The 19,141-nt window shown below is 38.5% G+C and overlaps 1 non-coding gene across 1 annotated transcript; it reads right to left on the reverse strand.

Annotated features, from left to right (window-relative positions):
* Positions 1-11,737: 11,737 nt before the first annotated feature.
* Positions 11,738-11,845, reverse strand: LOC148579482 (small nucleolar RNA R71). The gene has a single exon (XR_015899510.1). It is a non-coding gene; the product is annotated as a small nucleolar RNA R71 (small nucleolar RNA).
* Positions 11,846-19,141: the final 7,296 nt, after the last annotated feature.

A 19,141-nucleotide genomic window follows, 5' to 3' on the forward strand; every position in this document is an offset into this window, starting at 1 on the left:
ACAAACAAAAACTGCAATGACTCAAACTTAAAGCAGGGGTGCATGCAAACTTCCAATATCAGCAATTCAAAGTACAAGCAATTAAGTGACAATACAACCTTTTAGCATCTTCTTTGTTGTTCATCATCCTTCCTAGCCTTGGTGTTCTCTTTGATGATGATGTATATTCCTTCCATGAGATTGATTGTCTTCCTGCAAAGCTATTAGAAGTTGCTTGTTCCCCAAGCACTTTGAGAATTGGTTAGCATGCATGTATGTTTGTAGGCCTCTGAACTTAGATTGGTGTGTGAACACCAAACTTAGTTCCTTGCCATATGCAGCAATTTGGATCATATGCAGAAAACCTCATGTGCTTTTATTAAGAAAATAACTATGAACTAGAAATTAAACTATTGTTTAAGTAGTTTCCCTGATTGGTTGGAGCTAGTGACTAGTCATGCTGAGGTAGAAATGTGCTTTTAATGAAGTTTTTGGTGGAACACCAAACTTAGAATCTCACATTCACCCTTGAATTGTTTTGGTGTGCAACACCAAACTTAGCTCCTTGCAATACAGATAAATCTACTTAACTCTTTTATTGAAATAACTAGAAAAGAAAAACTACCTTTGGTTGGGTTGCCTCCCAACAAACGCTCGTTTACTGTCATTAGCTTGACATGCTGTTCCTGACTTTCTTCCTCTTCCTCCAGTTTGTTAAGAGGAATGACTTCAAGTGGATAAAGGAGCTAGTTAGTGCCCCTTGTTGTGAATGCCTCTTTCCAGCAAGCTTTCCCTTGTGATTGGCTTGAGTGAACTTGCCTGTTGGCTCAGGAGTTGGATTGTTCTTCGACCTTCTCTTCTTCATGGATATGGTCCTTTGTTTCTCGGTCACAATCCTCATTTTGGTGCTTGTTTCTACTGCCTTCACATCCTTGATCTCAGAACTTGGTTGTTGTTGGACAGTTGGAGTATCCTGTTCATCAAAAGCTTCCTGAATTTGTGGTTCAATGAACCCTTCCTCTTTGCAACTCTCTGTTTCATTGGAGTGTGATCTCCCTTGATTGACTTTCTCCCTTTCTTGTTCTTCTGATTCCTCCCTTGGGTTTGCCATGGTATCACTAGAAGAATTGTGGGTAGGGATTTGCTTTGATAGATATCCAATTTGTGCTTCTAGCTTTTGAATGGCAGCACCTTGATTTTGTAAGTTGGATATCACTTCTTCCTTAAAGCCTTTCAAATCAGCCACATCTCTGCCCATAGTTGCAAGCATTCCTTCTATCCTGGTTAACTGATCATGAAGTGATTGGTTCGGATTGGGTTGATGAGGTTGATTATCTTGGCTGTGATAGGGTGGCTGGGAGTATGTGTTTTGTGTGGGCTGATAGAGTCTTTGGTTGGAGTGTTGGTAGTGGTATGACTCTTGTGTGTAGTGGAATGAGTCTTGTGGATAGTGAAATGATTTGTATGAATTTGAGAAGGAATTTTGTGCTGAGAAATGCTCAAGTGATGAAGAATTTGGATATGTAAAACTAGGAGGTGAGGTTGGATAATTCAGAGGTGATGGCTCTTGATGAATGGGGTGTGAATAAGTGAAATCTCTTTGGTTTTGATCTTCCCAGCCACAACTTGAGTAGTGATCAAATTCACCAAAACATGGACCATTTTGTGGCTCTGGGAAGTACCCCGTTTCCTGTTCCTGATACTCCCACCCACCATGAGCATAATAACATGAATCATTCTGTGGTGGTGGAGAGTTTCTCATGAATTTTGATTGACCAAAAGATGATGGATACTCTTTTCTTTTTTGCAATGTGCTCAGTCTCAAACAATACTCATCCAAAGATAGTGGAAATTCCATAGTGAGGCAATATCACAAACAGCTAGTGGTTAGTATGCTAACAAGTGAATAAGCAAAGAAAACAAATTAAAATTTGCAGAAATTAGCAGTAATAAACTGAAACAAAAACTATTAACAAAAGAAAAGAAAAATTGTTCAATCTAGTTAACTTCCAATTGGAGAATTGTCAATCGAAAACCAATCCCCGGCAACGGCGCCATAAACTTGATGCGCATAAACTTGTTATGCTACGATTTAGGAAATTGCACGATCGGCAAAATTCCTTCCGGCAAGTGCACCGGTTATCGTCAAGTAAAAACTCACAATAGAGTGAGGTCGAATCCCACAAGGATTGGTTGAATGAGCAATTCGGATTAGAAGTGTGTCTAGTTGAGCGGAATCAAGAATTAGATGAGAGTTGCGGAATGTAAAATTGGCGGGAAACGTAAATGGCAAGAAATTGAAATTGCGGAATCTTAAATTTGCATGAATTAAAGAGCGAGAAGCTAAATTGCTGAAATTAAAAGGGAATAGGGGTGATTGCATGAATTGAATTGCAGAATGTAAAGAGAAAGTGGTAGATCAGAAATGGGGAATTCATTGGGTGTTAGGAGATATTGAGATCTCCGAATCAAAACATTTTTATTCCTTCCTCAATCAATGCATTCATTGAATTTTGCTTGGCAATCTTATATGATTGGATCCCAATCCCTTGGCTCACCAATTCTCTCTAAAAATGAACAAATTCCCAATCCCTTGGTTTAAATGTTCATAAGAAGAGATGATGCTCGATCACTGATTATACCACACAGTTTCATGAACCACAATTTGGTAGGATTACATGTCACAATATCCATCCAAACCCCAATCCAATTCACTGTGAGAAAGCTTCTCTAGCATGAATCCTCCATTCCTTTCCCAAGGTTCCGAAGGATTCCAATTATGGGTAGTTTCTTTCCCAAGACAACTACCCAATGGAATTAGATCGAGAAGCTTTCTAACAAAATTCAAGAGAAAAGATTGAAGAAGAAGATAAAACTATTATTGATTCATTGAATTACAATAGAGCTCCCTAACCCAATGAAAGGGGTTTAGTGAGTCATAGCTCTAAATTCAATTACAAAACTAAAAGAAAATGATTCAAAGTTCTCTCCCCCGATTTCCCCCTCAGGGGCTGGATTCCCCCTCAATCCCCAAAGTCCTTTTTTTTATGCAGAAACTAAGGCCGTTAAATAGGCTCCCTAAATTACAAAATGAAAATGAAATTCAAAGCAAATTACAATCAAATGGAAATAAACTATTCTAGATGATTCTTGTGGCCTTGATTTAGTGTTGTTGATGGGCCTTGCTTGCTTGAAGGGTAGAGTGACATAATTGATCCAAAAAGGATAATGATCCATTAAACTACACTCAAACGTTGCACCCCCTTTCTTGAGTCGTCACTTTGTTCTCTTGTCAACCTTGCCAATTTGATGCCAAATATAGACTATTATACCTCCTTGGAAAGCTATGGATGTCAGCTTTCTAACGCAACTGGAAGCACCTCAATTGGATCTCTATAGCTCAAGTTAAGCTTGATTGAAGGTGACAAGGTTGCTGGTTGGTTTGACAGCGTTTAAGCCAACGTTTAAGTCACTTAAACGTGCTCGAAAATGCCAATTTTGGGAGCTCAGTTGCATTGTCCACCCTATACTTCTATATATCGTTGGAAAGCTCTGGATGTCTACTTTCCAATGCAACTGGAAGCGCATCATTTGGAGTTCTACAACTCGAGTTATACTCCATGGAAGGTGAAGAGGTCAGCTGGCCTGATTGCATGTTGGTACTATGCTCTTCTATGCACATTACGGGGCTATTTTCTCCCTCAATTTTTAGTATCCACCATGCATGCCATATATGCTTGGAAAGCTCTAGATGTCTTCTTTCCAATGCATTTTGAATCACCTCATTTGGAGTTTTGTAGCTCAAGTTATTTATGTTTGAAGAAGGCATGGTCAAGCTGTTCCATATAACACGTTTAAGCTCCAGTTTAAGCTTAAACTGGAGCTTAAACGCTGGCACTCCCTGGAGGCACAAGCTCGAGCACGTTTAAGCTTCAGTTTAAGGTTAAACTGAAGCTTAAACGTGGAAATGGAAGAAGGCAACCCTGGAGTGTGGAATTGTCGAACACGTTTAAGCTTCAGTTTAAGGTTAAACTGAAGCTTAAACGTGGAAATGGAGGAAAGCCATCCTGGTTCATTTCTCAATTCTGGCGTTTAACTTCCAGTTTAAGGTTAAACTGGAAGTTAAACGCCACTTTCAGCTTTCATGATTTTGGCGTTTAAGCTCCAGTTTAAGCTTAAACTGGAGCTTAAACTCCACATGTGATATTCAAGCTTCCATTATTGATTTTGTTGCTTCCTTGCCTAGCCTCTTCTTCCCTGAAATCATCCAAACAACTGCATCAAAATCTTGCTAAAATTCATGAGAATTCTTCCATTCATAGCATTCAAGGAATATAACTAAAAACTCATGGAATTTGCATCAAAATCTTCATGTTGAATGATTTAAGACAAGCATGACTATTTGGCCCAAATGATTACTTAAGGCTCAAGAAAATGCATAAAACAACTAAAAATAAAAGAAAAAGGCTAGTGAAACTTGCCTAAGATGCCTTGGCATCAGTGCACGAAATTGTGATCACCAACAATGGTGCCAAAGACTTGGAGCTCTCAAACGTGAATCACACTTTGTCACAATTCCGCACAACTAACCAGCAAGTGCACTGGGTCGTCCAAGTAATACCTTACGTGAGTAAGGGTCGATCCCACGGAGATTGTCGGCTTGAAGCAAGCTATGGTCATCTTGTAAATCTCAGTCATGCAGATTCAAATAGTTATGGAGGAGTGATAATTAAAATATGAATCAAACATAAAATAAAGATAGAGATAGAGATACTTATGTAATTCATTGGTAGGAATTTCAGATAAGCATATGAAGATGCTTTGTTCCTCTCGAACCTCTGCTTTCCTATTGCCTTCTTCCAATCATTCATACTCCTTTCCATGGCAAGCTTTATGTTGGGCATCACCATTGTCAATGGCTACTTTCCATCCTCTCAGTGAAAATGTTCTACGCACGCTGTCATCGCACGGCTAATCATCTGTCGATTCTCGATCATGTTGGAATAGGATCCATTGATCCTTTTGCGTCTGTCACACGCCCAACACTCGCGAGTTTAAAGCTCGTCACAGTCATCCCTTCCCAGATCCTACTCAGAATACCACAGACAAGGTTTAGACGTTCCGGATCTCAGGAATGGCCGCCAATAATTCTAGCCTATACCACGAAGGTTCTAATCTTAGATTAGAAACCCAAGAGATACATATTCAAGCTTGTTTGCATGTAGAACAGAAGTGGTTGTCAGGCACGCGTTCATAGGTGAGAATGGTGATGAGTGTCACATAATCATCACATTCATCATGTTCTTGGGTGCGAATGAATATCTTGTAGAAGAAATAGATTTGAGTTGAATAGAAAAACAATAGTACTTGTATTAATTCATGAAGAACAGCAGAGCTCCACACCTTAATCTATGGTGTGTAGAAACTCCACCGTTGAAAATACATAAGAACAAAAGGTCTAGGCATGGCCGAATAGCCAGCCTTCCAAAGAGGGTTCAATCATCAAAACATGATTCCAAGATGATCAAAAGATGAAAATACAATAGCAAAAGGTCCTATTTATAGAAAACTAGTAGCCTAGGGTTACAGAAATAGGTAATTAATGCAGAAACCTTCTTCCGGACCCACTTGGTGTGTGTTTGGACTGAGCATTGAAGCTTCCATGTGTAGAGACTTTTCTTGGAGTTAAACGCCAGCTTTTGTGCCAGTTTGGGCATTTAACTCCAGCTTTTGTGCCAGTTCTGGCGTTAAACGCCAGAATTCTTGAGCTGAATTGGAACGCCTGTTTGGGCCACCAAATCTCGGGCAAAGTATGGACTATTATATATTGCTGGAAAGCCCAGGATGTCTACTTTCCAACACAATTGAGAGCGCCCAATTGGGCTTCTGTAGCTCCAGAAAATCCACTTCGAGTGTAGGGAGGTCAGAATCCAACAGCATCTGCAGTCCTTTTTCAGCCTCTGAATCAGATTTTTGCTCAGGTCCCTCAATTTCAGCCAAAAAATACTTGAAATCACAGAAAAACATACAAACTCATAGTAAAGTCCAGAAGAGTGATTTTTATTTAAAAACTAATAAAAACATAATAAAAACCAACTAAGATATACTAAAAACAATGCCAAAAAGCATATAAATTATCTGCTCATCAGCCACGCACCAGAAAATACAGAAAACGCTCTCAGCAATTTCTGAAACCCTTTTTGCCTCAGATCCAAGTCCAGAAGGCACAGATTAGAGGTTATGAAGTGGGGGAATGCATTCATTCATTATGAGATCTTCAATTATTCACTTTTCATAGTTTAGATGTAGTTTTTAGAGAGAGAGGTTCTCTCCTCTCTCTTAGGTTTTTAGGATTAGAATTTCTCTTAAAGGATTTAGAATTTCAACTCTTCATCAGGTTCAACATTCCTTTTTACTTTATATTTCTCTTTTACTTTCAGTTATTTTAATGTTACCCTTTAATTACTTTTATTGCCAATTTGGCTTATGAATCATTCATGTTTAGATTTAATTTTCTATTTAATATAATTTGAGGTATTTCAGAATTATGACTGCTTTCCTTTATTTACATTAATAATTTAGATTTTTCCCTTTTGGCTTTGGTTGATTAATTGGTAACTCTTGAGTTGTCAAACTCATCGTGATTGATAACTGATATCCTTGCTGATTGATTTAAATCCCTATAACTCTAGTCTTTCCTTAGGAATTGACTAGGACTTTAGGCGTTAAATTGATTTACCCACTCGACTTACCTTCATAGTTAGAGGTTGACTTAGTGGAGAGCAAAATATAATTCTCATCACCATTGATAAGGACAATTAGGATAGGACTTCCGAATTTTCATACCTTGCCAAGAGTTTATTTTACAGTTGTTTATTTATTTTATTTGTCATTTAAATTATTTGTTCCTTACTTTCAAAACCCCAATTTACAAAACTCGTAACCAATAATAAGAACATACCTCCTTGCAGTTCCTTGAGAAGACGACCCGAGGTTTAAATACTCGGTTATCAATTTTATTGGGTTTGCTTAAGTGACAACCAAAACTTTTGTACGAAAGGATTTTCTGTTGGTTTAGAAGCTATATCTACAACGCGATTATATATTTGTGAAAATTCTTTACCGAAAGAAAATCAGTTCGTCAAAAATGGCGCCGTTGCCGGGGAACTGCAAACGTGTGCCTTATTATTGGTTATTGTAAATATTTTTCTTTTACTTGTTTATTTATTTTTGTTTTTTTTCCTTTTTATTTTATTAGCTACTATGAATTCTCATCCCTCTCGCTTTGATTTTGGTTCTAATATTGTTGAAGGGAACAGAAGTTATAGCAGGAACATGCATCAAGGTCAGAGCAATCAAAGATGGATGGAGCCAAGAGGATCTGATCAACCCTTTAGGCAACAACATCCTCCAGGATATCATGGATGAGGACCACTATACAATGCATACCAAGCTAATAGACATGGTGGATCCCCTTGTAATCACCAACAACCCCCACCCTGTGCTTATAGACCATCCTCTCAATGTAGATTTGAACCACCACACTCACAAGTTCCTTTTCACCATTCACCACCATATGACCCTTATCTACCACAATCCCAATCCAATTACTCCCAAGAACCACCACATTCTTGTTTTGAACCCTCTCCCCCAACCAATGAAACTGATGAGCGGATAATTTATACGCTTTTTGGCATTGTTTTTACATAGTTTTTAGTATATTTTTATTAGTTTTTAAATAAAAATCACATTTCTGGACTTTACTATGAGTTTGTGTATTTTTCTGTGATTTCAGGTAATTTCTTGCTGAAATTAAGGGACTTGAGCAAAAATCAGATTCAGAGGTTGAAGAAGGACTGCAGATGCTGTTGGATTCTGACCTCCCTGCACTCAAAGTGGATTTTCTGGAGCTACAGAACTCCAAATGGCGCGCTCTTAATTGCGTTAGAAAGTATACATCTAGGGATTTCCAGCAATATATAATAGTCTATACTTTGCCCGAGTTTAAATGACGCAAACTGGCATTCAACGCCAGTTCCATGTTGTATTCTAGAGTTAAACGCCAGAAACAGGTTGCAAAGTGGAGTTAAACGCCAGAAACAGGTTACAAACTGGCGTTCAACTCCAAGAGAAGCCTCTACACGTGTAAAGCTTAATGCTCAGCCCAAGCACACACCAAGTGGGCCCCAGAAGTGGATTTCTGCATCATTTACTCATTTCTGTAAACCCTAGTAACTAGTTTAGTATAAATAGGACTTTTTACTATTGTATTTACATCATCGGATCATCTTTGATCCGTTTTATGCTATCTTAGACCTTTATGGGGGCTGGCCATTCGGCCATGCCTGGACCTTGTTCTTATGTATTTTTAACGGTAGAGTTTCTACACACCATAGATTAAGGTGTGGAGCTCTGCTGTTCCTCATGAATTAATACAAAGTACTATTGTTTTTCTATTCAATTCAAGCTTATTCTGATTCTAAGATATTCATTCGCACTTCAATATGAATGTGATGATCATGACAGTCATCATCATTCCCAACCTATGAACGCGTGCCTGACAACCACTTCAGTTCTACCTTAGATTGAATGAATATCTCTGGGATTTCTTAATCAGAGTCTTCGTGGTATAAGTTAGAATCCATGGACGGCCATTCTTGAGATCCGAAAAGTCTAAACCTTGTCTGTGGTATTCTGAGTAGGATCTGGGAAGGGATGGCTGCGACGAGCTTCAAACTCGCGAGTGCTGGGCGTAGTGACAGACGCAAAAGGATCAATGGATCCTATTCCAGTATGATCGAGAACCGACAGATGATTAGCCATGCAGTGACAGCGCATTGGACCATTTTCACTGAGAGGACAGGATGTAGCCATTGACAACGGTGATGCCTAACATACAGCTTGCCATAGAAAGGAGTATGAATGATTGGATGAAGACAATAGGAAAGCAGAGGTTCAGGAGGAACAAGCATCTTCATACGTTTATCTGAAATTCTCACCAATGAATTACATAAGTATCTCTATCTTTAATTTACGTTTTATTTATCTTTTAATTATTAAATCTCCATAATCAATTGAATTCGCCTAACTGAGATTTACAAGGTGACCATAGCTTGCTTCAAGCCGACAATCTCCGTGGGATCGACCCTTACTCACGTAAGGTTTATTACTTGGACGACCCAGTGCACTTGCTGGTTAGTTGTGCGAAGTTGTGACAAAGAACTAAGATTATGAACGTGCGTATTATGTTTTTAGCGCCGTTACCAAGGAATGAACCGTCACGATTTCTGCGCACCAAGTTTTTGGCGCCGTTGCCGGGGATTGTTCGAGTTTGGACAACTAACGGTTCATCTTGTTGCTCAGATTAGGTAATTTTATTTTATTTTTAAGCTTTTATTTCTTATTTTCGAAAATAATACAAAAAATATTATAAAAATAAATATTTTCAAAAATATATTTTTCTTCAGAATTTTTAAGAATGAATTCTAGTGTTTCATAATGATTTGTTGAATTCTGGCTGGCTGTAAGCCATGTCTAATCTTTTGGACCGGGGTTTCAATTTATCATCACAAGAGCTTGTTGATCTTCACCCATTTGGCAGTTACACACATAGTTGTTGTATACATGGGAGGTATCAATATCTGATGAAGCTTGGCTGGCCATTGGCCATGTCTAGTGTTTTGGACCGAAGCTTTCAATGAAAGCTTGGCTGGCTAGTAAGCCATGTCTAATTCCTGGACTGGAGCTTTAGACTAACATTGCAAGATTCCTGGAATTCCTATTAAAAATTTTGAAATCCTTATTTTTCTTTTTCCAAATTAATTTTCGAAAAATCCAAAAAAATTAATAAAATCATAAAACCAAAAATATTTTATGTTTCTTGTTTGAGTCTTGTGTCAATTCTTAAGTTTAGTGTCAATTGCATCTTTTTAATTTCATTAAAATTTTTTGAAAATTCATGCATTGTATTCTTCATGATCTTCAAGTCATTCTTGATGAATTTCTTTTTTTGATCTTTGCATTTTCATGCTTTGCATCCTTTCTTATTTTTCATATGCATTTTCAATTTGTTAGTGTCTAAAAATTAAAAATTTCTAAGTTTGGTGTCTTTCATGTTTTCTTTTCTTGAAAATTTTTCAAAAATAAGTTCTTGGTGTTCATCTTGACATTCAAAGTGTTCTTGGTGTTCATCTTGACACTCATAGTGTTCTTGCATGCATCATTTGTTTTGATCCAACATTTTCATGCATTGAGTGTTTTTGATGTTTTTCTCTTTCATCATTAAAAAATTCAAAAATCAAAAAATATCTTTCCCTTTTTCACTCATAAAATTCAAAAATTTGAGTTTACTTTTTCAAAAATTTTTAAAATCTAGTTGTTTCTTATGAGTCAAATCAAATTTTCAATTTAAAAATTCTATCTTTTTCAAAAATCAAATCTTTTTCATTTTTCTTTTATGATTTTCGAAAATTTCAAATTGATTTTCAAAAATCTTTTTTCTTATTTTATTTCATAATTTAAAAATCTTTACTAACAATTAATGTGATTGATTCAAAAATTTTTAAGTTTGTTACTTGCCTATTGAGAAAGGTCCAATCTTTAAATTTTAAAATCATATCTTTTTGTTTCTTGTTAGTCAAGTAATCAACTTTAATTTTCAAAATCAAATCTTTTTTTAAACTTCTTTTTCAAATATTTCTCAAAATAAGTTTCAATCACATCTTTTTCAAAATCAATTTCAAAATCTTTTCTAACTTTTTTTCTAACTTCTTATCTTTTCAAAAATTAAGTTTCAAATCTTTTTCAATCAATCTTATCTTTTTGTTTGATTATTATCTTTTTCAAAACTACCTAACTAACTCTCTCTTTCTAATTTTCGAAAATCTCTTCCCTCTTTTTCAAAATTCCTTTTTAAATTAACTAATTGTTTTAAATTTAATTTAATTTGATTCAATTTTCCTTTATTAATTTTTGAATTCTAATTTTAATTTTAAATTAAAAACAAAAATATTTTTCTTTTCTTTTCAATGATTTTTGAAAATTTTTCTCCCTCATCTCCTTCTAATTATTTATTTATTTATTTACTAACACTCCTCTTCATCTAAGAATTCGAACCCACTCCTCACCCTTGTGTTTGGATTCTTCTTCTTCTACTCACATAAAGGAATCTCTATACTGTGACATAGAGGATTCTATATTTTCTTTTTTTTTTTTCCTTCTTTTTCTTATGAGCAGGAACAAGGATAAGAACATTCTTGTTGAAGCTGATCAGGAACCTGAAAGAACTCTGAAGAGGAAGCTAAGGGAAGCCAAAGCACAACTCTCTGGAGAAAATTTGACAGAAATTTTCGAAAAAGAAGGAGACATGGCCGAAAATAATAACAATGCAAGGAAGATGCTTGGTGACTTTACTGCACCAAATTCCAATTTACATGGAAGAAGCATCTCAATCCCTGCCATTGGAGCAAACAATTTTGAGCTTAAACCTCAATTAGTTTCTCTGATGCAACAGAATTGCAAGTTTCATGGACTTCCATCAGAAGATCCTTTTCAGTTCTTAACTGAATTCTTGCAAATCTGTGATACTGTTAAGACCAATGGGGTTGATCCCGAGGTCTACAGGCTTATGCTTTTCCCGTTTGCTATAAGAAACAGAGCTAGAGTATGGTTGGACTCTCAACCTAAAGATAGCCTGAACTATTGGGATAAGCTGGTCACGGCTTTCTTAGCCAAGTTCTTTCCTCCTCAAAAGCTTAGTAAGCTTAGAGTGGATGTTCAAACCTTCAAACAAAAGGAAAGTGAATCCCTCTATGAAGCTTGGGAGAGATACAAGGAACTTACCAAAAAGTGTCCTTCTGACATGCTTTCAGAATAGACCATCCTGGATATATTCTATGATGGTCTGTCTGAGCTATCAAAGATGTCACTGGACCATTCTGCAGGTGGATCCATTCACCTAAAGAAAATGCCTGCAGAAGCTCAAGAACTCATTGACATAGTTGCAAATAACCAGTTCATGTACACTTCTGAAAGGAATCCTGTGAGTAATGGGACGCCTCGGAGGAAGGGAGTTCTTGAAATTGATACTCTGAATGCCATATTGGCTCAGAACAAAATATTGACTCAACAAGTCAATATGATCTCTCAGAGTCTGAATGGATTGAAGGAATAATCCAACAGTACTAAAGAGGCATCTTCTGAAGAAGAAGCTTATGATCCTGAGAACCCTGCAATAGCAGAGGTGAATTACATGGGTGAACCCTATGGAAACACCTATAATCCCTCATGGAGAAATCATCCAAATTTCTCATGGAAGGATCAACAAAAGCCTCAACAAGGCTTTAATAATGGTGGAAGAAACAGGTTTAGCAATAGAAAACCTTTTCCATCATCCACTCAGCAATAGACAGAGAATTCTGAGCAGAACCCATCTAGCTTAGCAAATATAGTCTCTGATCTATCTAAGGCCACTGTGAGTTTCATGAATGAAACAAGGTCCTCCATTAGGAATTTGGAGGCACAAGTGGGCCAGCTGAGTAAAAGAGTCACTGAAATCCCTCATAGTACTCTCCCAAGCAATACAGAAGAAAACCCAAAAAGAGAGTGCAAGGCCATTGATTTAACCATCATGGCCGAACCTACATGGGAGGGAGAGGACGTGAATCCCAGTGAGGAAGACCTCCTAGGACGTTCAGTGATCAATAAGGAGTTTTCTTTTGAGGAACTAAAGGAATCTGAGGCTCATCTAGAGACCATAGAGATTCCATTGAACCTCCTTCTGCCCTTCATGAGCTCTGATGAGTATTCTTCCTCTGAAGAGGATGAAGACATTACTGAAGAGCAAGTTGCTAAATACCTTGGTCCAATCATGAAGCTAAATGCCAAGCTATTTGGTAATGAGACTTGGGAAGATGAACCTCCCTTCCTCACCAATGAACTGAATGCATTGGATAGGCAGAAATTACCTCAAAAGAAACAGGATCCTGGTAAATTCCTAATTCCCTATAACATAGGCACCATGACCTTTGAGAAGGCTCTGTGTGACCTAGGGTTAGGAGTAAACTTAATGCCACTCTCTGTAATGGAGAAACTTGGGATCCTTGAGGTGCAAGCTGCCAGAATCTCATTAGAGATGGCAGACAACTCCAGAAAATAGGCTTATGGACTAGTAGAGGACGTGTTAGTAAAGGTTGAAGGCCTTTACATCCCTGCTGATTTCATAATCCTAGACACTGGGAAGGATGATGATGAATCCATCATCCTTGGAAGACCCTTCCTAGCCACAGCAAGAGCTATGATTGATGTGGACAGAGGAGAGTTGGCCCTCCAACTGAATGAGGACAACCTTGTGTTTGAAACTCAAGGATCTCCTTCTATAACCATGGAGAGGAAGCATGAAAAGCTTCTCTCACTGCAAAGTCAACCAAAGCCCCCACAGTCAAACTCTAAGTTTGGTGTTAGGAGGTTCCAACCTTGCTCTGATTATCTGTGAGACTCCATGAGAGCTCACTATCAAGCTATTGACATTAAAGAAGCGCTTGTTGGGAGGCAAGCCAATGTTATTTAATCATATCTATTTTATTTTCTTTTTGTTATTTCGTGTTTTATTAGGTTGATGATCATGTGAAGTCACAAAAACTACTGAAAAATCAAAAACAGAATGAAAAACAGCATTGAAAACAGCACACCCTGGAGGAGAGCAGTCTGTCGTTTAAACGCCAGAAACAAGCATCTGTCTGGCGTTTAACGCCAGAAACAAGCATCAACGCCAGAAACAAGCAGCAGTCTGGCGTTAAACGACAGGATTGCACAGCAAGGGCGTTTTACACACCTAATTGGAGCAGGGATGTTAAGTCCTTGACCCCACTTGATCTGTGGACCCCACAGGATCCCCTCAGGATCTGTGGACTCCACAGGATCCCCACATCTTCTTCTCTCCTCTTCAGACTTTTTCATAACTCTCTTTTCCAAATACCCTTCACCAATCACCTCAATCACTCTTTCACATCACCTCTTTACCACTCACATCCATCCTCCCAACCCCAACCCAAATGGCCGAACCCTAAATCCCATCCCACCCTTATATAAACCCTTCTTTCTTTCTTCCTTTTCACACAACACAACCCTCTCTTCTTACCCTTGGCCGAATAAACCTTCTCCCTCCATCTCCTCCATTCTTTTTCTTCTTCTCCTTCTTTCTTTCTTCTTTTGCTCGGAGACGAGCAAACATTTTAAGTTTGGTGTGGTAAAAGCATAGCTTTTTGTTTTTCCATAACCATTTATGGCACCTAAGGCCAGAGAAACCTCTAGAAAGAAGAAAGGGAAGGCAATTGCTTCCACCTCTGAGTCATGAGAGATGGAGAGATTCATCTCAAGGGTCCATAGCTCAGTAGTAGAGCATTTGACTGCAAAACAAGAGATCATGGACCCCAACAAGAGCATGAGGAAATTCCTCACGATGCACTTCCCTCCACAAAAATATTGGGAGCAAATCAACACCTCTGGTGCACGAAATTGTGATATCTGGTAATGGCTCCAAAAACTTGGTGCTCTAATCTCAATTCATAATTTGTCACAACTTCGATACAACTAACCAGCAAGTGCACTGGGTCGTCCAAGTAATAAACCTTACGTGAGTAAGGGTCGATCCCACGAAGATTGTTGGTATGAAGCAAGCTATGGTCACCTTGTAAATCTCAGTTAGGCAGATATAAAATAGTTATGGAGTTTTCGAAAATAGATAATAAACTAAGGATAGAAACACTTATGTAATTCATTGGTGAGAATTTCAGATAAGCGTGTAGAGATGCTTTCGTTCCTCTGAATCTCTGCTTTCCCGCTGTCTTCATCCAATCAGTCTTACTCCTTTCCATGGCTGGCTTTATGCAAGGGCATCACCGTTGTCAATGGCTACATCCCGTCCTCTTGTGAAAATGGTCCAAATGCTCTGTCACAACACGGCTAATCATCTGAGGTTCTCGATCATGCTGGAATAGGATTCACCCTCCTTTTGTGTCTGTCACTACGCCCAGCACTCACGAGTTTGAAGTTCGTCACAGTCATTCAATTACAGAATCCTACTCGGAATACCACAGACAAGGTTTAGAATTTTCGGACTCTCATGAATGCCGCCATCAATCTAGCTTACACCACGAAGATTTTGATTAAGAGATCCAAGAGATAATCATTCAATCGAAGGTAAAACGGAAGTGGTTGTCAGGCACGCGTTCATAGGGAATGATGATGATTGTCACGTTCATCACATTCAGGTTGAAGTGCGAATGAATATCTTAGAAGCGGAATAAGTTGAATTGAATAGAAAAATAGTAGTACTTTGCATTAATCCTTGAGGAACAGCAGAGCTCCACACCTTAATCTATGGAGTGTAGAAACTCTACCGTTGAAAATACATAAGTGAAAGGTTCAGGCATGACCGAATGGCCAGCCCCCAAAACGTGATCACAGGATCAGAAATACAATCCAGGATGTCTAATACAATAGTAAAAAGTCCTATTTATAATAAACTAGCTACTAGGGTTTACAGAAGTAAGTAATTGATGCATAAATCCACTTCCGGGGCCCACTTGGTGTGTGCTTAGGCTAAGCTTGAAGTTTGCACATGGAGAGGTCATTCTTGGAGTTGAACGCCAGCTTTTGTGCCATTTTGGGCGTTGAACTCCGCTTTGCAACTTGTTTCTGGCGCTGGACGCCAGAATTGGGCAGAGAGGTGGCGTTGAACGCCTATTTGCGTCGTCTAAACTTGGGCAAAGTATAGACTATTATATATTGCTAGAAAGCCCTAGATATCTACTTTCCAACGCAATTGGAAGCGCGCCATTTTGAGTTCTGTAGCTCCAGAAATTCCATTTTGAGTGCAGGAAGGTCAGAATCCAACAGCATCAGCAGTCCTTCTTCAACCTTTGAATCTGATTTTTGCTCAAGTCCTTCAATTTCAGCCAGAAAATACCTGAAATCACAGAAAAACACACAAAATCATAGTAAAGTCCAGAAATGTGAATTTAACATAAAAACTAATGAAGACATCCGTAAAAGTAACTAGATTCTACTAAAAACATACTAAAAACAATGCCAAAAAGCGTATAAATTATCCGCTCATCACAACACCAAACTTAAATTGTTGCTTGTCCCCAAGCAACTGAAAATCAAATAGGATAAAAAGAAGAGAATATACTATAAATTCCAAACTATCAATGAAACATAGCTCCAATCAGATGAGCGGGACTTGTAGCTTTTTGCCTCTTGAATAGTTTTGGCATCTCACTTTATCCAATGAGGTTCAGAATGATTGGCATCTATGGGAACTCAGAGTTCAGATAGTGTTATTGATTCTCCTAGTTCAGTATGATGATTCTTGAACACAGCTATTTTATGAGTCTTGGCCGAGGCCCTAAGCACTTTGTTTTCCAGTATTACCACTGGATACATAAATGCCACAGACACATAACTGGGTGAACCTTTTCAGATTGTGACTCAGCTTTGCTAAAGTCCCCAATTAGAGGTGTCCAGGGTTCTTAAGCACACTCTTTTTTTGCTTTGGACCTTGACTTTAACCGCTCAGTCTCAAGTTTTTACTTGACACCTTCACGCCACAAGCACATGGTTAGGGACAGCTTGATTTAGCCGCTTAGGCTAGGATTTTATTCCTTTAGGCCCTCCTATCCACTGATGCTCAAAGCCTTGGGATCTTTTTTATTGCCCTTGCCTTTTGGTTTTAAGGGTTATTGGCTTTTTTCTCTTGCCTCTTGGTTTTAAGAGCTTTTGGCTTTTTCTGCTTGCTTTTTCTCTCTTTCTTTTTTTTTTTTATTTTTTTCGCCATTTTTTTTCTCTTTTTTCTTCTGCAAGCTTTGTTCTTTGCTGCTTTTTCTTGCTTCAAGAATCATTTTTATAATTTTTCAGATTATCAAATAACATGTCTCCTTATCATCATTCTTTCAAGAGCCAACATATTTAACATTCTTAAACAACAACTTCAAAATATATATGCACTGTTCAAGCATACATTCAGAAAACAAGAAGCATTTTCACCACGTCAATATAATTAAACTAAGTTCAAGGATAAATTCGAAACTCATGTACTTCTTGTTCTTTTGAATTAAAACATTTTTCATTTAAGAGAGGTGATGGATTCATAGGACATTCATAACTTTAAGACAAAGTTACTAACTACTAATGATCATGTAATAAGACACAAACATAGATAGGCACTTAACATTGAGAAAATGAAAAACAGAGAATGTAAGAACAAGGAATGAGTCCACCTTAGTGATGGTGACGTTTCCTTCTTGAGGAACCAATGATGTCCTTGAGCTCTTCTATGTCTCTTCCTTGTCTTTGTTGCTCCTCCCTCATTGCTTTTTGATCTTCTCTAATTTCATGAAGGATGATGGAGTGCTCTTTGATGTTCCACCCTTAATTGTCCCATGTTGGAACTTAATTCTCCTAGGGAGGTGTTGATTTGCTCCCAAAAGTTTTGTGGAGGAAGGTGCATCCCTTGAGGTATCTCAGGGATTTCTTGATAATGAGCTTCCTCATGTGTTTCTTGAGCTCCATGAGTGGGCTCTCTTGTTTGCTCCATCCTTTTCTTAGTGATGGGCTTGTGAGATGAATCTTTCCATCTCCCATGGCTCAGAGGTGGAAGCAATTGTCTTCCCTTTCCTCTTTCTTGAGGTTTCTCTGGCCTTAGGTGCCATTAATGGTTATGGAAAAACAAAAAAGCTATGCTTTTACCACACCAAACTTAGAATGTTGCTCGCCCTCGAGCAAAAGAAGAAAGAATAGAAGAAGAAGAAGAAGATATGGAGGAGATGGAGGGATGTGTGTATTCGGCCATATGGGTGGGATTGGGTGGGAAAGAGATGTTGAATTTTGAAGATAGGTGGGTGTATGGATGTGAGTGGTAAATGGAAAACAGAAGGGATGACCATGAATGGAGAAAGAGAGGGTGAGAAGAAGTGAGTAGAGGTAGGTGGGGATCCTGTGGGGTCCACAGATCCTGAGGTGTTCAAGGATTTACAACCTTGCACCAAATTGGGCATGCAAAATGCCCTTGCACACAACTCTGGGCGTTCAGCGCCAGATTGGTGCTTGTTCTGGGCGTTGAACGCCCATTTGTTGCCCATTTCTGGCGTTGAACGCCAGAACCATGCTTGTTTTGGGCGTTCAGCGCCAGCTCTTCTCCAGGGTGCATTTCTGGCATTCAAACTCCCAGATGCTGCCCATTTCTGGCGTTCAGCGCCAGAACCATGCTCTGTTCTGGCGTTGAACACCCAAAACATGCTTCTTACTGGCGTTTAAACGCCAGTAAGGTCTTCCTCCAGGGTGTGATTTTTCTTCTACTATTTTTGATTCCATTTTCAATTTTTATATTTATTTTGTGACTCCACATGATCAGGAACCTAATAAAACATGAAAAACAATGAAAATTTGATAAATAAACATTGGGTTGCCTCCCAACAAGCGCTTCTTTAATGTCAATAGCTTGACAGTGGGCTCTCATGGAGCCTCACAGAGGTGCAGAGCTTTGTTGAGACCTCCCAACACCAAACTTAGAGTTTGGATATGGGGGTTTGACACCAAACTTAGAGTTTGGTTGTGGCCTCCCAACACCAAACTTAGAGTTTGACTGTGGGGGCTTTGTTTGACTCTGCTTTGAGAGAAGCTTTTTATGCTTCCTCTCCATGGATGCAGAGAGAGATCCTTGAGTTGTAAACACAAGGTTGTCCTCATTTATTTGAAGGATCAGTTCTCCTCTGTCCACATCAATCACAGCTCTTGCTGTGGCTAGGAAGGGTCTTCCAAGGATGATGAATTCATCCTCATACTTCCCAGTATCTAGGACTATGAAATCAGCAGGGATGTAAAGGCCTTCAGCCTTTACTAACACGTCCTCTACTTGTCCATAAGCCTGTTTTCTTGAATTGTCTGCCATCTCTAATGAGATTTTAATGGCTTGCACCCCAGAGATTCCTAGTTTCTCTATTACAGAGAGGGGCATGAGGTTTATCCCTGAGCCAAGGTCATACAGAGCCTTCTCAAAGGTCATAGTGCCTATGGTACAAGGTATTAAGAACTTTCTAGGATCCTGTTTCTTCTGAGGCAATCTCAGTTGATCCAGATCACTTAGTTCATTGGTGAACAAGGG

The sequence above is a fragment of the Arachis ipaensis genome, chromosome B10 (genome assembly GCF_059453495.1).
Source record: "Arachis ipaensis isolate K30076 ecotype BB chromosome B10, ASM5945349v1, whole genome shotgun sequence".
Classification (NCBI taxonomy): Eukaryota; Viridiplantae; Streptophyta; class Magnoliopsida; order Fabales; family Fabaceae; genus Arachis; species Arachis ipaensis.